Consider the following 13,778-nt stretch of genomic DNA (forward strand, 5'->3'; position numbering starts at 1 on the left):
TCCAAGAGCCGCCGAGGCGGGAATTGAACCCTGGTCCCGGTCCAGACCTCTGCATCAGGGTCTGCCGCTCTAACCATTGAGCCACGCTTCCAGTAGCTCTGCCTATAGGTGAAGCTTGCACCTCTAATGACTATGTCTTATTTTCTGTATGAGGGGAGCTTGCTAAATTCACTGGAAAGTGCTTGTTTTCTGAGTGAGAAGCATGCACTTCTAGTCCAAGCTGCACAAATTCTGTTGTGTGATGGAAGATTGTACTGTATGCTTCTCTAGTACGGTGTTTCTGTAAACAATCCTAGAGAAATTTGGGCAAAATTTACCTAACTACACTGCTGCGGACTTACAACTTTTCTGTGTATAAAGGAAACATGCAGTCTTTGGCCCTTATTACGAAAGGCTAAACTTTGTTGTGAAGATACCGGGATGCTGTAATTAAAATAAGCAGCTGGTATCTCTGCTGGAAAGTCCAATCATTTGATTATTTTCCCCCCTGAAATTGGGAAAAACTGCTCGGACCAGTGTTACTTGGTGCTTTACCAGGCAATTTGTCACCATTTTGCCCATAAAAAAACAACTGAAGCTTTCAGTCTGTTCTTAGCAGGCAGAAACTGTCAGCGGGAGTGTAGGTTGGAGTGGGTGGTTGTAGGCAGGTAGAGCCGTGCTCCAGGGTGCACTTATACCTGTCCAGCAGGAGCCCTGTCTGCTCTACCCGGACTGCGGCAGGGGACTGAGAATGTTTGTGCCACTGCCTTGCAACATTAGCCACAGGCTCCGGGCATGGAAATAACCGGTCCGTCGTGTGAAACCCGATCATTCATGACCCGGAAACACTTGTAATGGAACGTTGTGAATAAGGGAAAACAATCAACAGCAGGAGAGGCGATGCCGGCGCCATGCAGAAAAAAAGGCGTATGTTGGAGAGCAGCGCTCACCTCGGATTCTTTAAATTTAAAGTGAAAGCAGCATTGCTTATAATTGAATAAAGGCCCATGCCTGTGGCAAAATATTACATTAAAAGATGGCATTTAACACCATATCATACTGTGAAACTCAATTACAGTCTATGGGATCGTTGTGGTTTGCCTGGAACGAGGCTGGATTTTTGACAGGCAGCGTCCATGGCTGGCCCCACTTGCGCGCGCCTCCTTAAATCCCAGTGAGAGTCCCCGGGTTTCTGCCGGCATGCATAATCAGCAATAAAAAACAAGACAAGTGCGGTACCCGCGCACTGCAAGGAATGTGAGGTATGCGCTGCTGCTCGCTCCCGAGCTCCCTAGGCCAGGGGAGAGAGAAGGCGGGACATGCACCCGCCTTTGGCCAATTGCGCTCTGTCTTTCTTAGAAAGACGCACGCAAAGGCCAATAGTGTGTGAGCAAAACAAAAGCAGATGCACAAGTATGTGCTCCGAGTTTAAAGTCATTACTAGAAGCCTCGCAGAGTAGCGCATGTGTGCTGGCTCAGGCGAGACCTAAAACTGACTTCATCGTTTGAAAAATGGAAACACAGACTGAACTATATCCTTTCAAAATAGATGACAATTCCACAGTTTGCATTCACTTTTAGAGTAAAATCCTCTCACTTTTAGTTTCATGACTTAAACTTTTCGAACTTTCAGTTTTGATTTGGCCATGGGACATTCGGAAGGATATGCCTGAAACAAGTGGTCATGGTCTGAATTTAGCTGACTCTCTTCTGTAACCAGAAGAAAAAACCCATCTCAGATGTACCAAGCCAGTCCATATTAGTAGGTCTCAGAGACATGCAGTGTTGTGTGGGCTTCTTGCTCACCCAAAAGGCTTTGGCGGGCATTTACCCATCTTCATCTTGACACCCTGCGCTATCTCATGCGCCAGTTGACATATTACCACTACGTCCCTCGTCTTCGACCCAGTCATAAAAAATGATGAAATATTCCAACTGACAGAAAAAAAAACAGGAAATGCTTTTAGGCTCCACCCACCCTCCAGTCAGGGGCTATAAAAGCATAGCTAGCAGAAAGCACTTTCTGCTTTGTTTCCTGTCAGAGGACATGACGGGGGACGCTCTGGTAATTGCACGGCTCTTACCTGTTTGATGTATGTCCTCTGGCTTCGTCCTTTGCTGGGCTCTGGGGCAGCCATTGGACCCTCGCGGGAGCAACTGGAGTCAGGAAGTGGGGCCTCCTGGACTCGGTAAGTGCTGTTGGGGCTGGGTTGCTAGGCTTTGCCAGCCCGACTGTGTTCTTTCTTCCATGTTCTGGACCAGACAACTGGTTTTGATAACCCAAAATGCCGCTTTGGTTAGCAGTGGCAGGGTTTGTTGCCACTGACTGGTGTCCAGTGGTGGTGCAGCGGCGGCGTGCTGGTTATCTGAAAATACCACCTAGAGTGCTCGGGAGCTTTTCCACTGCTGTGTGTGAGCTATCGCTTTAGTTATCCCGGCTTGAAAACCTTTCTTCTGGGTTGTGAGCCCGGGCACAGACTGCACCCCGCTGGTCTGATGCGGCCGTTTTGTTGCATGGTAGTCAAGTGGGAGCCGCTGTCTTACAGTCGGAGCGGCTTCGGGTGGAAGGCGGTCATCGATCCGCCTCGCATGAGCCATCCGACTTCGGGTGTAATACACCATTTAAGTGAAGCGGGTTACCCGAATGAGCTTGCCTTTGCTGTGGGGGCTCCATTGGCCGCCTCCGGCATTGTTTTGTGAAGTGAAGTGCGGGGCAGCTACACCCACTTCATTCCTGTGTGGTTCATCCCGTCAGTGACGGCAGGATTAGAGCTGCCTGTTAATGCATGCGCATTGTTAGGTCTCGCTTAGCTATCGCATAAGCGATGCTCTGCGAGATATTTAGTAAGGGGCTTTTGAAAGTGCTCCCAAAGGCTGCAGGCGGATCGGGTACAGTGCATGTGTGCCGGGCATGCGCAACATTTGTCAGCCTGCGTGATCACTTTCACGGCTGCTTTGATGTTCTCAGAGAGCCACGCCGCCACTGAGAACATCAAAGCGGCCGCGAAAGTGATGACACACACCCTGTACTGCTTCCTTCCCAAGTGTTGCTTCCCACTACTCGCTTAAAACCAGCACCTTCGCATTCAAACCACCAGCACTCATGCCCATACCCATCAGGAGAATATTGTCACAAACTACCCTTCCAGTCACAACGCAGTCTCACATCAGCCATTTGAAGCCAAGCCCAACACTGCCACCTCGGGTACAGTGCATGTGCGCCGGGCGCGCGCACCATTTGTCAGCCTGCGTGATCACTTTCGTGCCCGCTTTGATGTTCTCAGTGAGCCCCGCGGCCACTGAGAACATCAAAGAGGCTGCAAAAGTGATCACACACACCCTGTACTTCTTCCTTCCCAAGTGTTGCTTCCCACTACTCGCTTAAAACCAGCACCTTTGCATTCAAACCACCAGCACTCATGCCCATACCCATCAGGAGAATATTGTCACAAACTACCCTTTCAGTCACAACACAGTCTCACATCAATCATTTGAAGCCAAGCTCAACACTGCCACCTCACAAGATCGCTAATCTGACCCCACAGGCAGACGAACATCGCGGACTCATCCACGCAAGGCTTGAACAGACAGCGAGAGATTGATTCCCCCTCACCAGCTTGAGTAAACAGTGCGGCCCGTTCCCCTTGAACAGTGCACGACGTGTGCAGCCCTCTTCATCTGAATAATACATCAGTAAGCGATGATGTGAGTCCGTGCTGAATAACACAGCTCGCCTAGGGCGCCCCAGACTGCGGCACCTTTGACACCATAATCAGAATTATTCCGGTGTTTCCCCTTCTCTCCACGCAGTCAACGTGTTGGCTGAGAAGGTAACCCTTTACCCAGTCCTCGTCCTGAGGAGAACCTAGAACAAACGAGGTTCGAAACGCGTTGACCCCAAGCCTGTGTTAAGAACGGAGGGTGCAGCTAGGGATAAATTCATACCACTTCTGTGGGCCCTACCTGCAATTTCTTATAAATTACTATTCACAGGTGTTGTGTGACAGGCAGGCCATTCCACCTCAGTGTCCGCCCTGTTCACATGTCTTGTTACCAAAGGACTGGTTTATTTCTGTAATGAATTGTAAAAAAAGTGTTCATTTTGCAAACGTATGCCTTTGAATTCATATTGTATATTGTTGTTGGTGTCATCACAATAATTGTATTATATTGTCATTCATCATTTTTTCAAGTGTATGTTGCCTTCAATGTGATGTACATATATTTGTTGTATATATTTGTATATATTCTTCCAAGTTTTTGCACTAACTGTTGTGACGGAGTGTCTATTTGATGCCATTTTTTATGGAGTAATATAAAAGTTTTTTTGAAAAATACTCAAGTAGTTGGGAATATCTTAACCCTTGGCTGCACAAAACTCATTGGTTGTGTGGTTATACACTTTGTTTCCAATTATCCTGATCAGCCATTTTGTTCTGTTTCTCACCTCACAAGAGCAGGCACACTAAACACATGCACACAATGATCCAAACATAAGCATTGACTCATTCACCAATCTCTCATATTCAGCATGAGCATGTAGCCACACAAGCACTCTCTTATCCAGTTTGAGCAATACCATATCCAGCCTTCATCAGCATGGCTACATCTTGTTAAACGATGGTGGAAGGGTTAACATGGATTCTCGAACAAGGTGTTAATTGTGTCGCTCTTCTGGGACTCACTGTACCAAGATGTTAATTGTACTCCTCTTTTCATTTAGGTGGTAAACAATCTCCTCACTCACCACCATATCAGTTCAAATCATTTTTAGAACACTTTCATGTCAAAGGTAGGCTTGCTTGTTCAATCTGGCACCAACATGTAATTGCTACTGTCAGCAAGTAACACATCCCTCTGTGTATCGAAGGAGACGAACACCCAGCATACTTTTCAACAAACTGGCGTCGTAGTGGACTACAAACCCCAGCCTGCTTGGTGAGTGTTCGTGATATCTTTAGATGTGCACGCATTCACAGTTGCAGTTCTGACTTCTTTTAAAAAACAGTAATCCGATGTTGAATTCACCTCATTTCATGAGCGCCTTTCGCCGTCCTTCCAGTGCTCAGAGGCAGTGCCCTGCTCCGTGGCCCTTTTCTCTGTGGGCAGACTGTCAACCGGCTCTCTGATGAAATGCCTACTAGTACTGCAAGCACCTCTAGCCATGTCTACCACGTCTGCCACAGGGTCAGGCATGGGGGCTGAACGGTTGCTTCTCTCGCTCCTCCCGATTTATGCAGCCCACAGTGCCCAACCACAGGTGGTGCCTCGGTGATGCATACCGCTGTGCGCCTAAATACACCAAACACCTCCTTGCAATCATCAAAGAGTCCTGGCACACCGAGTCAGTTAAGGCTGTGGAATTTAATTATTTATTTACTGTCACTCCAGAGATCCAGAGATGCGTTTCAGCCTTTATCGGCCTTTTTCAATCTGGCACACACATGTGATTGCTAATGTCAGCAAGTAACACATCCAGCTGAGTATCGACAGAGAAGAACACCCAGAATACTTTTCAACAAACTGGCGTCGTGGTTGACTACAATCCCGTGCCTTCTTGGTGAGTGTTCGTGATATCTTTAGATGTGCACGCATTCACAGTCGCAGTTCTGACTACTTTAAACAAGCATCGGCATAGCCAATAGGTCTCGCCTTTGGGACCTTATAAGTATTTAATTATGCAGCACAATATCCTTGGTGCAACATCAACTGTTGCATGGCTACACTAATAAGGTCCCAAAGGCGAGACCTATTGGCTATGCCAATGCTTGTCTGGTTTGAGGCTAGTATTTCTGCCTCCCGTTTTGCATATTTGGAGGGAACTCTTTGTATTTAAAGTCTTGGATCTTTCCACTGTGAAAATGGGGAAACATAGATAGAAGTGCAGGCATGTCTCTCCGGTATCTTCTCATTCTTCCTCAAAAGACAGTGCGGACTCCGTTCCTTCTCGGAAGCAGAGGGAGTTGAGTGATGATGCTCATCTGAAGAAGCTAATCCTTGAGACTTTGTCTACCATGAAGCCCTGAAAGTCTACTGGTGTGCATTCTGGTGGGGGTCTTGATCTCTAATCTGATATTTCCAATTCGTACTCCTCTGATGGTTTCTCTTTGGGTGCTGTGCACCTGAAAAGCAAATATATTTCTAAGGAGTTGTTGCCAGACCTTTAATCACATGTTAGTGATAACATGGGGTTTCGTGATGTGGAGGTGGCCAGCACATCCAAGGACAATGTGTTGCCCCGGTTTTGTAAACAGGCGACAGGGTGGATGTGCTGTTGAAAACCTGGAAGGATCTTATGATGCCTCGCTTCATGTCCAAGCTGTACCATTTTCAGGATATGGAAGATCCAATTCCTGAGTGGGTGCATGTGGACTCCATTGCGGCCAGCTTGGTGGGACGTCCTTGCATGGCTGAAGATAATGTCCTGAAGGATGGTGTTGATAAAAAGATTGACTCTGCTGTGAAAAAGGCCAATGCAGAATCGCATCTCGCCATCCGTTATTATTATTATTATTGGAGCTTATAGAGCGCGTGGATACCTCCGACGGAAGTGTCCCAGCGCTAGCAGCGCGTCCAACCTGTAAAGAAAGAACCGGACTAGACAGTGAGCACTAGAGCAGGCCGAAGAACCAAGGTTTTAAAGCTTTTCTAAATAAGGTTTCTGAATTAGTCTTCCTCAAATGCTCCGGCATAGAGTTCCATAATGTAGTGGTTTTCTCCGTGAAAGCACGACCGCAGATCCTAACCTTTGCAAAACGGGAAATCACCAGTAAATTCTGGTTGTTTGATCTGAGTCCTCTGGCCAGGCTGTATTTCTGAATTCTCTGCTTCAGGTATTGGGAACCAATACCCCTGACTGCTCTATGCGCCACGGTCAGTGCCTTATACCCTATTCTTCTTTTTACCGGAAGCCAGTGCAAGCAGCGCTAATGTGGGGTTAATGTGATGTCGCAGTGGCACATTCCTAATTAGCCTGGCTGCCCATTTTGAATAATCTGTAACCTCCTGAGTAAATACTCAGGAAGACCAAGGTAGAGGCTGTTGGCATAGTCAAGTTGAGAGGTGACTAATACATGCACCACTGTCTTCCTACAGTCCATAGGCAAGAAGTGCAGGAATCTCTGCAGAGCCTTCAACTTCCCAAAACACAGTGAGGAGACATGAGCAATTTGCGCCTTGGCAGTAAGTTGAGAATCAAACTTAAACCCTAGGTTCCTGGCAGAGGCAACTGGCAGTGGGGGTGGATTTAGCTCAGTCGGTCACCAGAGTCCCGACAGAGGGGGAGTGGGTGGATTAAAAAACAGGACCTTGTTTTGTCAGTGTTGAATTTTAAGCAACTATCCGTCATCCACGACGAGATATTTAAAAGACACTGCTTAAAATTGGCGAAAGCTGTCTCGTTGTGTTCCCTGAAATAGAACACCAATTGTGTGTCGTCGGCATATGAGACAACTTTCACCCCGCATTGCTCAACAATTGCCACGAGGGGAGTAAGATAAACATTAAAAAGCGATGGGCTTAGAGCCAAACCATGAGGGACACCACACATGAGGGGACTGGAACTGGAGACATGGGGGTGAAGAATCACTTTTGAAAACGACCCTCAAGAAATGAGTGGAACCATGCCAGGACAGTTCCTGTCACTCCTAGATGGTTAGGGCTATGTAGGAGAATCCTGTGTGATACCTTATCAAAGGCTGAGGACAAGTCCAACAGCACCAGTATCGCGCAGCTGCCCTGATCTAAAGTTTCACGAATCGACTCCACTACCTCAAGCAGGGCTGTCTCCGTACTGTAGTCCAATCTAAATCCAGATTGGGAGTCATGCAGAAGGTTATTCGACTCCAGGAAGTCCAGTAGTTGTCCGCTCTGTGGTCTGTGGTGCCTATGTCGCTCAGTCCTTGTTGTCTGACTTTAAGACTTTGTTCGCCACTATGCCAGAGGGTGGTAGTTGACCTGAGTTGTTGGATTCCAATGAACGTCAGGCTGAGTTTCTTTCTGACATTGCCTTTGATTCTGTGTGGACTTCGGCCATGCCATGTGGTGCTTCCATTGCCACCAGAAGAAACTTGGTACTGAAAGGATGGAACACTGATGCTGCACCGTGGTCCATGGCATTTTGGTTGCCCTTTACTGGTCCTTGGCTTTTAGGGAAAGGCCTTCAGGACACGTTGCACAAGTGTTTAAGGAACAGAAGCATTTCTTATCCTTTCGGCATCTGCCACATCGTAAGGATTCCTCATTTTCTAATGCGAGGTCTTTTTGGCAACCTTCTTGTCTACAGAAGAACGCTTTCAGGAACCAGAGGGGTCCTTGGAAAAATTTCCAACGCTGCTTCCAGAAGAAACCACTTCCCGATGATGATACTGTTAGTCAGCGTTCCTAATTATGCCACCTCTTGGCACGTTCTAACTAGGGTGTTGCCAGAGGTGGGTGGGAGAAAGCACCATTTCCTGTCAGCCTGGCAAATCTCACGAACAGACCAGTGGGTTCTGGATATCCTGGAATGGGGTAACCAGAACGAATCCCTTTCTCAACCTCCACCTTCAGCAGAGTGAGGACGCCTTTACCGAAAGAGGTGTAATGCCATCGGGCCCTATTGGAGGAGGTGAAGACCTGTTTCAGAAGAAAGTGATTGTTCCTGTCCTCAGGGCGGGATGGGGTCACGGGAATTACTCGCTCATTTTCCTCATCCTGAAGTATACATGGGGCTTTCGGATTGTGATCAATCTCCAGCCTCTAAACCGGTTCGTCTGGAAGATTCCTTTCAAGATGGAGACCCTGCAACCTGTGATTCCATTGATTCAGGCCGGCTGTGTGATGACTACTCTGGATCTTCACGCTACATATCTTCATGTCCGTGTAGCCCGGGAGTGCCAGCAGTATCTGCGATTTTGTCTGTGGTGTCGTAATTGCCAGTTTTGTGTCCTCCCATTTGGCCTCCGGTCCCCTCCCAGATCCTCACCAAGGTGGTAGCTCCTCTGGGTGCACATATTTACCTCCTGGGTGTCTACCTGGACGACTGGCTCCTGCAGGCCCCCTCTGCCCTGGTGATGTCTTGCCATCTGGAGCTGACCATTCATATGCTAGAAAGCCACAGCTTTCTCCTAAACTTCCTGAAGTGTCAGCTTCTTCGCACCACCCGGAGGATCTTTATCCAGACCAACTTCAATTCTGTTCTGGTCAAGGTGTTCCAACCTTCTTCCCGGGTACTTTGTCTCCAGTCGCTGTTGAGGAAGTTGTTGTCTCAGCCTTTGGTGACCCCACTACAGTGGTTGGAGGTACAGGGCCACATGGCTGAATCTGTGATCACTGTCCCGTGGGCCCGGTTGCATCTTTGCCCCTTTCTGTGGCATCTTCACCCTGTTCAGGATTTCTCCATGGTGGTTCCTGTTTGCCCGGAGGTGGTGGCTGCTCTGCAGTGGTGGATGGTCATGCCAAACATGTCCCGGGGTTTGTGGTTACATTTCGATCCTCCTGTGGTGTTGACAAAGGATGCCAGTGCTTTGGGTTGGGGACCCTCTCTGGGGCAGTTGACTGTGCAGGCTCGTTGGCAAGGCACGAAGGCTCGCAGGTCCTCCAACTGGAGGGAACTGTCTGCTGTGGAAAGGGCCTGCCGGTTCTTCCAGGATCGTCTGCTGGGTTGCAGTGTTCTGGTGCGTTCCAACTACACCGTTACTGTGGCTTATATCAATCATCAGGGCAGTACTCACAGTCAGTCCTTGAATCTGGTGGTCTGTGCAATAGCCAGTTGGGAGGAACTCCATCTCTAGGCGATTTCAGCTCAACACATCCGAGTGGCGTGTGGTGGCAGATGCTCTGAGCCACCGGTTTCCATCCTCACTGACTTTGTGTCTTTGTCCCAGTGTGTTCCAGTTGATTTGCTGGAGGTTCGGGACTCCCAGGATGGATTTGTTTGCTTTTAGGACCAATGCTCTGCTTCCCCTCTTTTGTTCCTGGATACCGGAAAGGGTGGGTGGGGAGTGGAGGCCTTGTCTCTCTCTTGTCTGCCCTGGTTCCTGTATGCCTTCCCTCCCTTTCCTCTCATCCCGGCTTTCTGCTGAAGGCCCAGAGGGTGAGGGCTCATGTGGTGGCGGTGTTACCTCACTGGCCCAGGAGGTCTTGGTTCCCATTTTTGGTCATGCTAGCGGTGGGTCCTCCTTGGATCTTGCCGCGGTACCCATCGCCATCTTCACTACTGCCATCTTCCCCTCCACTGCTGGTCCCTTTCACCTTAGCTGTCTGGAGGTTGAACAGCTGTCTTTAGAGGACAGGGGGTTTGCCTGACCACATTATTACTGTGATGCAGTCCTCCCGTAGGAGGTCTACGTTATCTTCTTATGCTAAGCATTGGGCTTCTTTCGACTGCAGGTGTTCTTGACTTGGTTTGTCCTTTGTGTCCTGTCTTGTTTCTGATGTTCTTCAGTTCTTTTTGGACTGGTTACACATGCAGTATGCTTTGCCTACTCTGAAGGGGCAATGGGCTGTTATACGGGCTTTCCGTGATCCGGGGTTCTTGCCCTCTTTGGATGGGCTGTTGGTCTCTTGTTTGTTTCAGAGTTTGTCTCTCTCTTCTCCTGTTGTTTGTCCTTCTGTGCCTCCCTGGGGTCTTTCCCTGGTCCTGCAGGTGCTTCTAGCCTCTCCTTTTGAACCTCTGGACTCTGTTTACTTTAAATTATTGACTATAAAGGTGGCTTTTCTGGTGGCCTTTACCTCTGCTCAGTGTTTGGGTGAGCTCACTGTATTGCGTTGTTCCCCTCCTTATTGAGTTTTATGGAGGATGCTGTGGGTCTCTGTTTGAATCCTGGTTTTCTGCCTAAGGTGTGTTCTCACTTTCATACTTTGCAGGAATTGGTCTTGCCTTCTTTCTTTCCTTCTCCCTCTTCTCCTGCTGAGCAGTGGTTACACACCTTGGATGTTAGGCGTGCTTTTTCTGTCTATGTGGACCGGTCTACTGCTTTTTGGTCTTCAGACAATCTGTTTGTGAATTTTGATCCGGCTGCTCATGGGAAGGTTGCTTCTCATCTTACCATTGGTCGGTGGATCAAGCCTTTTAATGGTTTGGCTTATCAGGGAACTGGTTTGCCTTGTCCTGCGGGTGTTCAGGCCCATTCCACAAGTGGGTCTCAGAGTCCTAGGCTGCTTTTCATGGGGTTTCACTGGATGAGATTTGCCGTGCTGGGACATGGGCTTCTGATTCTACGTTTGTTCGGCACTACTGGGTTAATTGCACTCTGAATAATCGTATGAATTTTGGTTCTGGTGTGTTGCGTGCTGTGGAGCCTGCTGCTCCCCCTTGAGCCTGTCCTGTTATTAAACACTTCAGGTTGCTACACTTCACTCCTGTGTGTGTTTTCTTTATTTCTGGCGTTCCGAAGGCTGCTGCTGGGTTGTTTTCTTTGGTATGCCTCATTTGTAATGACTGGGTCAAGGAGGAGGGACGTGGCGGTAATGTCCTGATTACTATAGGTATTTCTCATTACTCTTAGTCCTACTCGTCCTGGACCCAGTCATACACCCCCCCTGGTCCAGGCTTTTGTTGTGCTTGATGGGTCAGTAAGTGCTTTCTGCTGGCTGTGCTATTATAGCCCCTGGCCAGAGGGTGGGTGGAGCCTAAAAGCATTTCCTGTTTTGTTTCTTGTCAGTTGGGATATTACCTCACCAGTTATGACTGGGTCGAGGACGAGTCGGACTAAGAGTAATGGGGATTACCAAAAGTAATCAGGGCATTTCAAACATATCACTATCAGTTACAGTTATTATAGTCATGTAAACACAGGCACTGGATATTGAAATGAATACCCAAAGATGAAAAACCTCAAGGTTCCATGGTATCTTAGGGCAGAGAGTCCTTAGGTTCTCTCCATTACAATACTTAGGGACAGACGCAGGAAGCATTTTTGCAGTCGCAAAAGTTTTGAATTGGAATTTTGGACTTTGCAACTGCAAAAAGGCTTCCTGGGATGAAATTAGTTTTGAACTTATTTATGACTCGTGAAATGGATTTAGAAATGGATAATGAACTGCTGTTTAGAAGGGGCGTGTTTTAGGCATCTCTTCCACGTAGGGATTCCTATTCATATGTATCAATGGTTTAGGACCGAAATAGCAGTCATAATACCCTGCAAATATATAGACCCCCGAAGCTGAGGTGGTAACCCATTCACAAAAGGGAAAGGGTTCTTGGGGGACCCCTTCCCTGTCATGAATGATAAAACATGTTTCCTGGAGAGTCTAAAGGAATACTGCCAACTCTAAAACAACCTTTTTTTTTTACAGTTGTATTTTTAAAAACAGTCCCATTTTCATTAAGGAATGTGGGCTGCATTAAAAAACAATTTACTTTATTGAAATTCACTCAAAGACATGGTGGGCCTCTGACCTGTGCCGGCCACCATTCCTGATTGTAGCCAAATGGATTGTATCACTAATTTCAACCTACCCAAAATGGTGCCCGCAGTCAGGCGGCCCCGGGAGGATTAGGGCTGCACCCTGGAGGGTCCCCCGTGCACAATACAGCTCAGTTTCTCTACTCTCGGCAAGGACTACTCGGTGGAGGGCAGGGGGGAGTCACTGCTCACTTTCCTGCTGTACCTCCGTAAATTCGGCCTTGTCTTCCAGAGAAAGAGGAAGTCCCGCCTCTTCTACACCACGCGTCTCACCATCAACCTGGCGTCCTGGGTGTCCAGGCAGTCTGTGGACTCTGACGAGCAGGGCTTCATCGTGGGGGAGACCAACTACCGCATTCATGCCTCCAAAGGGCTCTACATAGGCACGGACATGACATGCCTGACCTTAAAATGGCGGCCACCGCTGCCTTCGTTTTCCCCGGCAGCCACAATGGCAGACCGCAGCTCCTTCGCCGCCGATACCGAGCAGATCAGCACTGAGCACCTTCATCTCTGCTTTCACATGGTTTTCAGCAGCAGCGTCATCCAGGCGGATATTTTCCTGACCGTGGAGTCCCAGCAGGATGCTCTATCCACTCTCCACATCTTGATTGACTCGACCGGTTCCTGGATCACTGCTTTCGCCGGTCCACGCCTTTGTTTACCTGCCCGTCCATTGCCCCTGGATGGCCCCCAATGAGACGCTCTCTCCCCCCAGTCATGAATGGCCACTAATGAAGCTCATGTATCTCTACCCCTCCCTGTTGGTCCCCCCACATTGCCAAGTGACCCAACGAAGTGTTTGGATTTGGCGCTGGACTTAGTGACTAAGCGACTCCACCTAGGTTTTGGTCCCTCCTACTCTAATTGTTTGGGCCCCCATGAGACACTTTTCTTACACTGCCGGTCTGCCAGATCTGATCTGCTTCCCAGCCCCCTGTTTCTACTCCCCTCCCCCATTCCCTCTAATGGGGACTTGTTCTTCTATGTTTTGACTATGCTTCAGTAGCTCCTGTAACCATGCAAAACTGCTATTCTTGTTATTCCTGACCGCTGAGACCGGAGTAACATGGCTGATGCCCGGTGGAGCTGCTAGACAGCTATAGAGGAGATTGGCCCTGGTTCACCCCCTCGGCTGTCACCTACCCAGCCGGACATTGGGCACAGTTCTCCTCGTCTCTCGCTGTGGCTCCTTCCTCACCACCCTCCTACGTTCTTCCGTAGCATTGTTTTTTGTTCCTGTGCTTTACTATGCTCTTGTAACGGATGTAACTTGTAACTCAATGATCCTCATGTAAAACTCTCTGATACCTCCGGGTCTAGCCAGCGCAATATAAAACTCATCAAAGAAATAAAATAAATAAATACCTAATGAATATTAATGAGGAAGGTCAAGGAACCTGAAGGTTC

The sequence above is a fragment of the Lissotriton helveticus genome, chromosome 5_1 (genome assembly GCF_964261635.1).
Source record: "Lissotriton helveticus chromosome 5_1, aLisHel1.1, whole genome shotgun sequence".
NCBI lineage: Eukaryota > Metazoa > Chordata > Amphibia > Caudata > Salamandridae > Lissotriton > Lissotriton helveticus.